Source organism: Nyctereutes procyonoides, unplaced genomic scaffold, assembly GCF_905146905.1.
Source record: "Nyctereutes procyonoides isolate TBG_1078 unplaced genomic scaffold, NYPRO_anot_genome, whole genome shotgun sequence".
NCBI lineage: Eukaryota > Metazoa > Chordata > Mammalia > Carnivora > Canidae > Nyctereutes > Nyctereutes procyonoides.
Genome location: NW_026575125.1, coordinates 60,004,672 through 60,019,066, shown reverse-complemented (window position 1 = coordinate 60,019,066; position 14,395 = coordinate 60,004,672). Strand labels below are relative to the sequence as shown.

Below are 14,395 nucleotides of genomic sequence, written 5' to 3'. Positions count from 1 at the left end.
AGATAGCCATAAATCCATACACTAAAAAGTTAAACATGCACGTATTCACAAACAGGGATTATGAACACTCTAAGGAGTTGTGTTAGTTATTAAAACTCTGAACTCCTGGGTAATTGAATGTGACCATGTTTAGGGTCTTTTTCTCTCCATGTTTAAGTTATCTGTGCAGTCATTTTGCTCCTGATTCTTTTGAAGTATAATTAGCATTCAGTGTTATATTAGTTTTAGGTATGAAATATAATGATTCAATAACTGTACACATTACTTAGTGCTCATCAAAGTAAGTATTTTCTCAATACCCTTTATCTATTTCACCCATTCCCCAATCCACCTTCCTTCTTGCAACACCAGTTTGTTCTCTGTATTTAATAATTTGTTTTTTTGTTTGTAGTTTTTGTTTGTTTTGTTTCTTTTTAATTTTTTAGAAGGAGAGAGAGAAAGAAAGAGAGAGTTCAGAAGGAGAGAGAGAGAGAATCTTAAGCAGGCTCCACACCCAGCACCGAGCTGGATTTAGGGCTCAGTCTCACAACTCTGAGATCATGACCTGACCCAAAATCAAGAGTTGGATGCTTAACTGGCTGAGCCACCCAGATGTTCCTGTTTCTTTTGTGTCTTAAATTTCACATGTGAGTGAAATCACATGGTATTTGTCTTTCTCTGACTGACTGATTTCACTTAGTATAATACTCTCTAGGTCCATCCATGTTGTTGCAAATGGCAAGATTTCATTCTTCTTATGGCTGAGTAATATTCCATTAGATAGATAGATAGATAGATAGATAGATAGATAGATAGATGATAGATAGATATCACTTCTTTATCCATCCATCTATCGCTGGACACTTGGGTTGCTTCCATAATTTACCTGTTGTACATTTAAGTATTTGGGTAACACCAAAATAAACAGCTTTTGCACAGCAAAGGAAACTGTCAAAAAAAGGTCATCTACTGAACGAAAGAAAATAATGCAAATGATGTATCCAATATTTCATTAATATCTAAAATATATAAAAAATACATACAACTCAACAGCAAAAACATATAAATCACCTTATCAAAAAATGGACAGAGGATCTGAATATACATTTTTTCCCAAGGAAGACATACAAGTGGCCAACAGATACATGAAAAGATAACATCACTAATAATCAGGAAAATGTAAATTAAAATCACAATGAGATATTTCTGGCTGATATTTTTTAATGAGCTTAAGTATTAGACATGTCCTCTTACAATGGTTAGATATCTAGGCTGGCGCTTCAATAATACCTTTCTTCTAAGAATAGACATCTAGAAAAAGGAGCCAAAAAATAAAAAATAAACACTCCCCTCTCTCCAAAATCTGCATCTTCCAAATCTGTTCTTAACCTAAGATTCAATGACTTTTAAGTTTACCAATCAATAAATAGCTCTTTCCTATTATTCATGTGATTCACTTACAACTATCCTATTATTCCTTCTCAGTAAATGGCATCCCCTTCCTCAGTGCACACATATTACTCTTTACTATATAACTAGAATGGACAATATGTGCTGAGTGATACTTATGTATTTTTGTTTGCTTAATAGATAAAGTCAGGGACAGTATGGTTCATTTCCCTTTTGCCTCAGTTTCCAATATGACTCAACAAGACAATATTTGAAAGAATATCTCATTCTACAAAATACTCCAGAAACAGTAGCTTTTCATGTTCCATAAGATACATTCTTTGACTGCAAGAATCTGATTATTTTCTGGTAATCTATAAATGAACCAGCAAATGTAGGACAGGTGACTGGTGAGGGCTCTCAGGCCAGTGCTCACAGTGAAAAAGCACTCTTTTAGGGATGATGTCAAAATGGAATCAAGACTATTTGAGTACCTACCCTTTTCTCCAATGCTGGTGGAGTTCCTTAATCAGAGCAATAGGGTCTTCTGAAGAAGCCATGAGGAATCTTGCTGGTTTAATTCATTTATGCCTGAAAACACATAGAAGAACAGTGATCAAGTGCAGCATGAAGAAGATTCTCATAGAGGGCTGGGATATTTCAGTAGATGGATGCTGATACCCCAAAAATGGATTACCATGGGCAAAAATAGTATGGAGAGAGTTATACTTAGCTGCTGGTGGTAGTAAAGTTGAGTGGGCATCCCTTTACCATCTGACATATTTTTTTGACTTAGTCTTTGGAAAGGGTGAGCAATGATAAGAATTTCAGTGGCAGGGTTCCATGTCACTCCTTGGTCACAAGGAACTCTTAACTATGATTAACTAGCCTAGAAAAATCCCACAGCTTGTAGTCAAACACAAAACAGTTGGAGGGTAAAAACTGATTTTTCTCACATGGGAATCTTTTCTGAGTTCTTATAACCACAACTGCTTCATTGATTAATGTATACACACAGAGAGAGATCTAAATGGACACTGGCTCAGCTGATGCTGAGAGAGATTAACTTCTACAAAAAAACTGCCTCACAGGTACCATTGCAATGCTTGCAGATGGCTTCTTATGTGGGGTAGTTTAGATGCACCAAAAAACATACTCCCCTCCTTTCTGCTCCATGTTGTGCAATGATCTCTTGCCTAGGGTTGCCACTTTCCCTGAAATAGCCCATTATAGATTCAATTCTTTAACTCACTTGGTCTCCAAGAATTCCTTTTTTTAATGGCTTGTATTCTGAGAGAGAGAGAGAGAGAGAGAGAGAGAGAGAGAGAGAGAGAGAATGTGTGAATGGGGGAGGGACGGGGAGAGAGAGGGTCTTAAGCAGGCTCCACACCCAACACGGGGCCCCATGTGGGGCTTAATCTCACAACCCTGATATCATGACCTGAGCTAAAATCGAAAGTCAGATGCTTAACTGACTGAGCCACCCAGGTGACTCTACAAGTATTTCTTAATAAATGAAAATACTACAAGGAGGATTTTAACATTAACCTATAAACTGTAGTCAATCAGATATGTTAGTTTTCACCTTAGAGACTGAACAGGATTAAATATACAAATAGAGATGCATTTTACTTTGAAGAAAAAGGGAAGTAACGGAACAAAGATGGGGACAGTCTTAGGTGGTGCAATGTATTAGGATTACTAGAGAAGCCAGATTATATCATAAGTGATGTCAGAGAATTCTACAAAAGGGAGGAGTAGACAGGAAAGATAGAAGGCAGACAGCCAACATAATAGCTTCTACTAAACAAATTTGTGTCAAACTAGCTCTTTTAAGAGTCTTTTCTCATCAAGAGTGCAATCTCCTTGGGGAGAGGCTTCCTTTTGAGGAAACTAGAATTTGAATACCAGCTTCATTTTGGAGCTGTTGAACCACTTATTTTCTGCTCTCCTCCCTGCCCTGCTTCATTTTCATCCTTTTTTACAATAAGTACAATAATGTATACCCCTGGGGTGTGTTGTTAAGATTACATAAGATATCCCAAGTAAAAGGCAGTAGGACAGTGCTTTGCACATAATAGATCTCAATACCTGTCATTTTCTTTTTTCTTCTGCCTCTAACATATATTAAATAAGATGTTTGGTACAAAGGGACTTCTCATAAATGCTTAAAAAGACTTGGTGAAGGAAAAAATAGTGGTGACAATAAAATATACTAGAGTAACCAAAAGGCAATCCATATTAGTATGTCATAAGGGCTAGGAAAGAAAGCCCAGACAGAAAATTACAAATTAACAGAGTTATGATCCCTATTGGTACTTTTTAATGTGTGAAGGCATAGTCAGAACTATCCAAATACTACCCAAGTGGGCTAGATATGTGAGGACAAACTAGAGCAATTGTTCATAGGGACATAATTCAGTGACTGAGAAGAGTTACAGATTAATCATAAACATCACCAGGTAAATCCAGCTAGAGAGAAGCAGATCTTATTGAAATGGTGAATATTTTCAGGGACTTTTTTTCAAGTCTATGTTAATTATATTTCATGGACAAGAGTCATGTAAAATATAAAAACGGGTTTTAGTTTGGGGTTTACTTCATCAAGTACTTTTAGAGAAGCCATATACTCCCAAAGTATTTCACATTATTTGCTGGCTTTTTCAACTCCCAAGACTGGCCACATAAGCTGAGAGAAAGCAGAGTATGGGGGAAAAGCACAGGTGAGAGAACTAGGACACCTGCCTTCTAGTTTTCACCTTATCACTAACTGAGGGTATGACTTTGACAAAATTACTTCTATTTCTAGGCTTCAATATTTCATCTGTAAAATGTAATAGTTGGACTATATTATCCCTAAGGTTTCTTTGAGTTCTAACAGTCTAAGTCTAGTACAAAGTTTGATTTAGTTAGCATAGGAAGATGTTATAGTATGTGGATCCTAAGCTCACCTCGTCCCATGGGTATACCTAGATAACAGCCACACCAGTGCAACTAATCCAGGAAACAACACAAAGACTGACAGAACAGACTCTGCAGTTAATCCTAGGGAAAAGCCTGCATCAAAAATGGCAGTAGGAGCAGGGATGTGGTTGTGAACCAAACTCATGGCCAGACTAAACACAAATGGAAGGGAGAGAACAAGCATGGAAAAGAAAATTAATAAACCCCACACCAGGCACCCCAGACAAAAGGGACCACATTGGGAAGATGAGTCCTCAATTTGGCTTTTAAAACCAGTGGCACTTAACTTTGCACTTTTTTAATAAGTAGGACTTGACTATGGGTGCTTTAAAAATCAGCATTTTTAGCTGTGGGAAAACCAAAAGGGAAGCTGAGTCCCATCCATTACGGAGACAGAATATCAATTTCTGCAAAACACAGAAAAGAACCAACAGTTTGAGCAGTGCCTGGAGTATAAGGGAAGGAGATTTATTTACTAATCTCAGAATGTGCACTGGAAAAACATTGTTCTTTAAAAGACTTCAAGAAAAAAATGCCTGGTGGGCACCATTTATCTCCCCAATCCCAACCTAGATAGCCAAACACCTCCTGGAACCATCTTGAACTCTCTTCACCTAGCTTGATAACACTGTAGGCCCCATCTCTGTGTTCTTCTGCATAGCTGCCCATCCAATCCAATCCACTCAGCAGTATTCCCTCCAAAGTGACTCCTGCTCTGGGGAGATAAAAGATAACCACACATACCATCTCAACTGCAGTCCCAGCAGTGGGCTGAGGGCAGATATCTGGTCTGGCCTCTACTGTCAATAAAAACCTCACTGAGGGCAGCACAAGGAGAAAGCCTTGTAGTTTGAGGTCACTGAAACCCCAAGAGACAGACTGAAGGCAGATATCTGGGTCTGACCACAGGTCCCACTCACCAAGGAAATCATCTCACAATGTAAGAAGAGAACCCTGCAGTTCAGTTCAACAGCAGCCCCAGCAAAAGGGCTAAGAGAAGGCATCAGCTATGACCCAACTATAATTCCAAGGCAGTCCTAGACTGGCCCCTTAATGGTACAAAGACCAACAGGCAAAGTGGGCCATTGCAGCTGACTAGACTGAAGGCAAACATGGTTCAGCCACAACAGTAGGGTACATGCAACACAAAGAAGATATCCTTGAATAGCCTGGCCTGGGTAACTAGGAGACATTGACCTACAGGGCATTGCAGGATCTCTTCTTCATAACACCACTACTTTTAAGATAAGAACCATAACTGATCTTCCTAATAACAAACATAGAAAGTTAAACAAAATGATGAAGCAGAGGAATATGTCCCAAATGAAAGAAAAGGGGAAAAAATCACAGCAAAAGGGCTAAATGGAATGGAGATAAGCAATATGCATAATAAAGAATTCAAAGTTATGGCCATAAAGATACTTACTAGACTTGAGAAAAGAGTAGAGGATATCTCCAACAAAGAAAAAATATTTTAAAAGGAACCAGAGAAGAAAAACTCAATAACTGAAATGACAAATATGCTATAGAGAATATATAGCATATTAGAGGACATAGAAAAACAGATCAGTGAGTTAGAAGACAAAATAATAGAAGCCAACTAAGCTAAATGGCAAAAAGGAAAAAGAATAGTTAAAAAGGAGAGTAGGTTAAGGGAATTCAATGACATCATCAATTGTAATAATATTGTCATTATAGAGATTCCAGAAGGAAAAGAGAGAGAAAAAGGAACAGAAAATTTATTTGAAGAAATAATGGCTGAAAAATTCCCTAATCTGGGGAAAGAAACAGACATCCAGATTCATAAATCACATAGCTACTGACAAAAGAAAGCCAAGAAAGTTTGCACCCAGACACATAATAATTAAAATGGCCAAAAGTAATAATAGAGAGTTTACAAAGGAGCAAGAACAAAACAAACAAAACAGTTACATAAAGGGAAACCCCATAAGGCTATCAGCTGATGTTTCAGCAGATATTTTATAGGACAGAAGACACTGGCATGACATATTAAAAGTGCTAAAAGAAGTAAAAAACCTGTAATAAAAAATACTCTATACAACAAGGTTTTATTCAAAATATAAGGACAGATATTTTCTATGACAAACAGAAATTAATGGAGGTCACATCACTAAAATAGCCTTACAAGAAGTGTTAAAGGGCATTCTTCAAGTGGAAAGAAAAGGCCATAATCAGGAGTAAGAAAATTAGGAAAGGAAAAAAATTTACAAGTACATGAAAACATAACACAAGTAGTAGATTGATCACTTATAAACCAGTATAGAGTAAAGCACAAAAGCAGTGAAATCAATTACACCTACAAAAATCAGTCAATGTATTTATGAAATAAAAGTAATTTACGGCATGATATCATATACATAAAATGTGGAAAGTGGAGTAAAAATTAGTACTTTTAGCATGAGTTGAACTTAAGTGATCATCAACTTAATATAGACTTATATGCATAGGATGTTTTATATATATAAACCTAGTGGTAACCACAAATAAAAAACCTGTAATGATTTGCAAAAAATAGAGAGAAAAGAATCTAAACATATCATTAAATAAAGCCATCAAGCTACAAGAGAAGAGAGCAAGAAAAAAGAGAGAGAAATACAAAAACAACTATAAAACAAGTAACAAAATGACTATGAGTACACACTTGTCAATAATTATTTTGTAAATGCAGTAAATGGTCCAATCAAAAACACAGGCAGAAAGAATACACAAAACAGCAACACCAACCTATGTGCTGCATAGAAGAGATACATGTCAATCCTAAAGACATATACAGATTGAAAGTGAAAAGATGTAAAAACATTTATCATGAAAATTGAAGCAAAAAGAAAGTATGATAGCAGTACTTATATCAAACAAAACAGACTTTAAAGAATAAAATATTCATTTGTATTAGAGAGGAAGAGAGAGAGAGAGAGCATTCATGAGAAGAGGAAGGGGCAGAGAGAGAGAGAGAATCTCAAGCAGATTCCACCCTGAGCACAGAGCCTGATGCAGGACGTGATCCCATAACCCTGAGATCATGACCTGAGCCAAAATCAAGATACCAAAGTTTAACCAACTGAGCCACTGAGGCTCCTCAAACAAAATAGAATTTAAAACAAAGATTATAACAAGAGATATTATTACATGATCATAAAGGAAAAATCAAACTAGAAGATATGTCAATTATAAATATTGATGGACTCAACATGGGAGCACCCAAAGACATTAAGCAAGTATTAACAGACATGAAAGAAAACCTCCATAATAACACAAGAAGGGAGAAGGACAAACATTATATGGTTTCATTCATTCAGTGAATATGAAAAATAGTGAAATGGATTAAAGGGGAAAGGAGAGAAAATGAGTGGGAAATATCAGAGAAGGTGACAGAACATGACAGACTCCTAACTGGGAAATGAACAAGGGGTAGTGGAAGGGGGAGATGGGTGGGGGGATGGGGTGACTGGGTAATGGGCACTGAGGGGGGCACTTGATGGGATGAGCACTGGGTGTTATACTATATGTTGGCACATCAAACTCCAATTAAAAAATACAAAAAAAAACCCACAATGGTAGAGGACTTTAACACTCCACTTCCATCAATGGATAGATAATCCAGACAGAAAATCAACAAGGAAACAATGGCTTTGAATAACACATTGGAACAGATGACTTTAACATATATTCAGAACATTCCATTCAAAAACAGCTGAACACACATTCAAGTACATACGGAACATTTTTTTTTCAGAACAGATCACATGTTAGGCAACAAAACAAGTCTCAATAAATTTTAAAAATGTCAACATCAGGGGATCCTTGGGTGTTTCAGTGGTTTGGTGCCTGCCTTCAGCTCAGGGCGTGACCCTGGAGACCCAGGATCAAGTCCAAATTGGGATCCCTGTATGGAGCCTGCTTCTTCCTCTGCCTGTGTCTCTGCCTCTCTCTCTCTGTGTGTGTGTCTCTCATGAATGAATAGATAAAATAGTTAACAAATATATCAAAATCATTTCATACTTATTTTTCAAACACAATGATATGAAACTAGAAATCAATGACAAGAAAAAAATCTGGAAATAACAAATACATGGAAGATAAGTAGCATGTTAGTAAACAATTAATGGCCCAATGAAGAAATTAAGGAAGAACTAAAAAACATATGTGGAGAGAAATGAAAATAAAAGCACAATGGTCCAAAATATTTGGGATACAGCAAAAGCTGTAAGAAAGAAGACTATAATAATACAGGCCTATCTCAATAATCAAAAAACTCTAAAATAAACAAGCTAAATTTATACCTAAATGTGCTTGATAAATAAGAACAAAATAGATCCCAAAGCCAGTAGAGGAAGAGAATAATAATAATTAGAATTGAAATAAATGAAATGGAAAATAAAATAACAATATAACAGATCAATAAACTCATGAGCTGTTTCTTTGAAAAGATTGGCAAAATTGATAAACCTTTAGCCAGATACATCAACGGCAAAAGTGGACTCAAATAAATAAAATCAGAAGAAGGATAAATAACAACTCTCACCATAGAAATAAAAATAATTATAATAATATGAAAAGTTATATGCCAGTAAATTATACAACCTAGAACAAATGGATAAATTCCTAGAAATATGTAAACTTCCAAAACAGAATCAAGGGACAGCTGGGTAACCTAGTGTTTGAGCATCTTCCTTTGGCTCAGGTCATGATCCCGTGGTCCTGAGATTGAGTCCCACATTGGGCTCCCTGCAGGTAGCCTGCTTCTCCCTTTGCCTATGTCTATGCCTCTCTCTATGTGTCTCATGAATAAATAAATAAAATCTTTTAAAAACAGAGTCAAGAATCAATAAAAATTAAACAGATTACTAGCAATGAATTAAATCAGTTATCATAAACTCACAATAAACAAGTCTAGAAACAGATGTTTTCACAGGTGAATTCTACCAAACACTTAAAGAGTTAACACCTATTCTTATCAAACTATTCCAAAATAATAGAAAAGGAAAAAAGTCTTTCAAATGTGTTCTATAATACCAGCATTATCCTAACACCAAAGCAGATCAAGACATTATAAAAAAAAAAGAAAGAAGAAGGAAAGAAAGAAAAAAGAAAGAAAACTACAGACCTCTAATGAACATAGATGCAAAAATCCCCAACATAATATTAGCAAACCAAGTCCAAAAATACCTTTAAAAAGTTAATCACAATGATCAAATGGAATTAATTTTTCAGATACAAAGGTGTTTCAATATTTTCAAATGCATGTGATATACCACATTATTAAGAGAAAGGATAAAAACCATAGGATTATCTCAATGCATACAGAAAAAGCATTTGACAAATTACAACATCTATTCATGATAAAAATCCTCAACAAAGTGGGCTTAGAGGAGAAATACCTCAAAATAATGAAGGCCATATAAAAAAATAACACACAGCTAACATCATACCTAATGGGGGGAAAACTAAGAAATTTTCCCTCTGAAATCAGGAATAAGACAAGGATCTCCATTCTCACCACTTTTATTCATCATAGTACTGGAAGTCCTAGCCACAGTAATCAATCAATCAATCAATCATCAATCATCAATCAATCAATAAATGGCATCCAAATTGGTAAGAAAGTAGTAAAACTGTATTTGAAGATGACATATTACACCATACTGAAAACCCTGAAGATATCACCAAAAATACTAAAACAAATAAATGAATTTAGTTGCAGGAAAGAAAATTAATATACAGAAATATGTTGCATTTCGATACACTAATAATAAAGTACCAGAAATGAAATTAGAAAACAATCTCATTTACAATTGTATTAATATTTCTTTTCTCATATAGTCAGGCCATTTGGATGTAAGCTTTGTTTCTGTTATTAAAGTTTGTCCATCTTTAAATCAACACCACTGTACAAATCACTGAAAACATATGTCCTTCATTTTGCTTTCTGCAATGGCATTGTAACCAGTGTTGTTGCTATGTGCAGAAAAACATTAACACTTATTCTTGCCTTCACTCCTCTCTCTCTAGCCCCACCCCCACATAACGAAACACAGATACAAATAGACATTTTCATTGGCATGCAAGACTGGAAGAAAGTAAGCAAGATGGGGCAAATGTTCATTTACTTGGCCATCCCCTTTCCTGCTCCTACAGTTTGTTAAATTATCAGTGTAGGAAAAAAGAATTAAGTGATGAGATGAGCAATACCTTGTTGTAAATTAAGTTACTGTGTTAGATGCCACTGGAGAGAAAAGGGATACATGGCCTCTCAAAACTTGCAGACTGGCACAATACACAAAACAAGAGAGAAATGAGTAAAATCAATTGATAAATTGAGCAATTCAAATGCTAAGCTCTATAGAAAGCTCCCATATATTTAGTGTACAAACCCACCATAGTTCTTGATGTGTTTGGGCCATTCCATATGACCTTTTTAAAAGCAGTGGTTTCACGAATTTATAAAACTCATACTTCTCTTTTGTAGCTTTTCAGCTTTAAGCCTTATAACAATTCTGCTCCTCATAAGCATTTTAAGGTGAAAGATTGACCAAGCCTAATGGTCCCATGTGCTGATGGAAATTTGACAGGCAAAAGGCAGGTGTAACTTAACTTTCTCACTATAATTTCCATCCAATTGCACATGGCATTTTGCAAATTTTACAGAAGTATTCGGAACAAAGAAATGTGAAGTATCTATTAAGGTATTTGCATGCTGAGTAATGCCCCTGAAAGAGAGGTGCCCTCAATCACACTATTCTCACAAATGGAGAAAATGAAAAATGGGGAAGCTTACTTCCTTGTTCAGATTTATGCCCTTGGCCAGTGCCCAAATAGCACAACGTGAAGCCCAAGCTTCAAATCCCAGTTAACATTACAATAAAATTGGTCTCAAGTGTACAATTTAGTGATTCATCAATTATGTATAATGCCCAGTGCTCACCACAAGTACTCTCCTTAATAATCATCTCCCATTTAGCCCATCCTCTGCTCACCTCGATCCATTAACCCTCAGTTTGTTCTCTGTAGTAGAATCTCTTAGGGTTTACTTTTCCCTTGCTTTGTTTCCCTTTCCATATGTTCATCTTTTTATTTCTTAAATCCTACAAATGAGTAAAATCTTACACCATTTGTCTTTCTCTGGTATTTGACTTATTCACTTAGCATAATACACTCTAGCTCCATCCATGTCATTGAAAATGGCAAGATTTCATTCTTTTCGATGGCTGAGTAATATTGCATTGCATATGGAATGGAGTCCATTCACCAGTCAATGGACGTTTGAGTTCTTTCCATAATTTGGCTATTGTTGATAATGCTGCTATATACATAATGGTGCATGCACCCCTTGAATTTGTATTTTTGTGTCCTTTGCATAAATATCTAGTAGTGCAATCGCTGGGTCATAGGATAATTCTATTTTTAACTTTTTGAGGAACCTCTATCTTGTTTTCCCAGTGGCTGTACCAGTTTGCATTCCCACCTACAGTGCAAGAGGTTTGCCTTTACTCCACATCCTCACCAACACCTGTTCTTTCACATATTGTTAATTTTAGCCATTCTGAAAGGTGTGAGGTGATGTCATTGTGGTTTTGATTTGTATTTTCCTGATAACGTGTGATGGTGAGCATCTTTTCATGTGTCTGTTAGCCATCTGGAGGTCCTCTTTGGCAAAATGTCTGTTCATCTCTTCTGCCCATTTCTTAACTGAATTATTTATTTTGGGGTGTTGAGATTGATGAGTTCTTTATAGATTTTTGGATACCAACCCCTTAGCCGATATTTTATTTACAAATGTTTTCTCCCATTTTTTAGGTTTCCTTTTAGTTTTGTTGATTGTTTCCTTTGCCATGCAAAAATTTTTATCCTGAAAAAGTCCCAATAGTTCATTTTTGATTTTGTTTCCCTTGCCTCTGGAGAAGTATCTAGTACTAAGTCGCTACAAGTGAGATCAAAGAGGTTACTACCTGTGTTCTCCTCTAGGATTTTGACAATTTCCTGTTTCAAATTTAGGTCTTTCACATTTTGAATTTATTTTTGTGTATGGCATAAAAAGTGGCCCACTTTCATTCTTCTACATGTTGCTGCCTAGTTTTCCCAACATCATTTGTTAAATAGACTTTTTTTTCCATTGGATATTCATTTCTGCTTTGTTGAAGATTAGTTGACTGTAGAGCTGTGGGTCCAGTTCTGGGTTTTCCATTCTTTTCCATTGATCTATGTGTCTGTTTTTGTGCCAGTCCATACTGTCTTGATGATTAGAGCTTTGTAATATAACTTGAAGTCTGGAAACATGATGCCTCAATCTTTACTTTTGTTTTTCAAGATTGCTTTGGATATTTGGGATCTTTTGTGGTTCCACAGAAATTTTGGTACTGTTTGGTCTGGCTCTGTGAAAAATGCTGGTAGTATTTTGATAGGGATTGCATCAAATGTGTACGTTACTTGGAAGTTAAATAGCATCCTACTAAAGAATGAAGGGTAAACCAGGAAATTAAAGAAGAAATTTTTAAAAAGTACATGGAAGCAAATGAAAATAAAAACATGACAGCCTAGAATCTTTGGGATGCAAAAAAGGTGGTCATAAGAGGGAAGTGTATAGCAATACAGGCTTATCTCAAGAAGCAATAAAAGTCTCAAAGACAACCTAACTGTACATCTAAAGGATCTAGAAAAGTAACAGCAAATAAAGCCTAAAGACAGGGATCCCTGGGTGGCGCAGCGGTTTGGCGCCTGCCTTTGGCCCAGGGCGCGATCCTGGAGACCCGGGATCGAATCCCACGTCGGGCTCCCAGTGCATGGAGCCCGCTTCTCCCTCTGCCTATGTCTCTGCCTCTCTCTCTCTCTCTCTCTCTCTCTCTCTCTCTCTCTGTGTGTGTGTGTGTGTGACTATCATAAATAAAAAAAATAAAAAAATAAAAAAATAAAACCAACTGATTAAAAAAAAGCCTAAAGACAGCAAAATAAGGGAAATAATAAAGATTAGTTCAGAAAGAAATGATTTAAAAACAAACAAAAATCCCAGATCAATGAAACTAAGAACTAATACTTTGAAAGACTTAATAAAATTGATAAAACCAGACTTATCAAAAAAAGGAAAAGGACCCAAGTAAATAAAATCATGAATGAAAGAGGAGAGATCACAACCAAGACCAGAGAAATACAATCATAAGACATTATTATGAAAAAAAAGACATTATTATGAAAAATTATATGCCCACAAACTCGGCAATATGGAATAAATGGATAAATTCCTAGAAACAGACAAACTACCAAAACTGAAACAATAAGAAAGAAAAAACTTGGACAGACCCATGACCAGCAAAGGAATAGAATCAGAAATCAGAAATAAAAAAAAAAGAAAAGAAATCAGAAATCTCCCAAGAAACCAATATTCAGAGACAGATGAATTCCCAGGGGAATTCTACCATACCAGATATTTAAAGAAGAGTTAATACCTATTCTTTTCTAACTGTTCCAAAAAATAGAAATGGAAGAAAAACTTCCAAATTCTCTGAAAAGGCCAGCATTACCTTGGTTTCAAAACCAGACTAAGACCCCGGTAAGAAGAAGTATACGCCAATATCCCCGATGAACATGGGTACAAATATTCTCAGCAAGATATTAGCAAATCCAATCCGATACCACATTAAAATAATTATTCATTCCAATTTAGGGGAATTTATTCCTCAGCTGCAGAAGTGGTTCAATATCTTTATATCAAATGATGTGATACACCACATTAATAAAAGAAAAGATAAGAACAATATGATCCTCTCAATAGATGAAGAGAAAGAATTTGACAAAATACAGCATCCATTCCTGATCAAAACTCTTCAGAGTGTAGGGATAGAGGGAACCTGCCTCAATATCATACAGGTTATATATGAAAAGCCCACAGCTAATGTCATACTCAATGGGGAAAAACTGACAGCTTTTCCTCTACAGTCAGGAACAAGACAGGGATGTTCACTCTCACCATTGTTATTTAAAATAGTACTGAGAAGGGAGGGGCAAGAGGGTGGAAGAGTAGGGTCCCCAAATCACCTGTCCCCACCAAATT

At 36.0% G+C, this 14,395-nt stretch overlaps 1 pseudogene; it reads left to right on the top strand.

Moving 5' to 3' along the window:
• The window catches only part of LOC129517964 (U6 snRNA-associated Sm-like protein LSm8), an 81,219-nt pseudogene that overhangs the window by 21,409 nt on the left and 45,415 nt on the right, over positions 1-14,395 (top strand).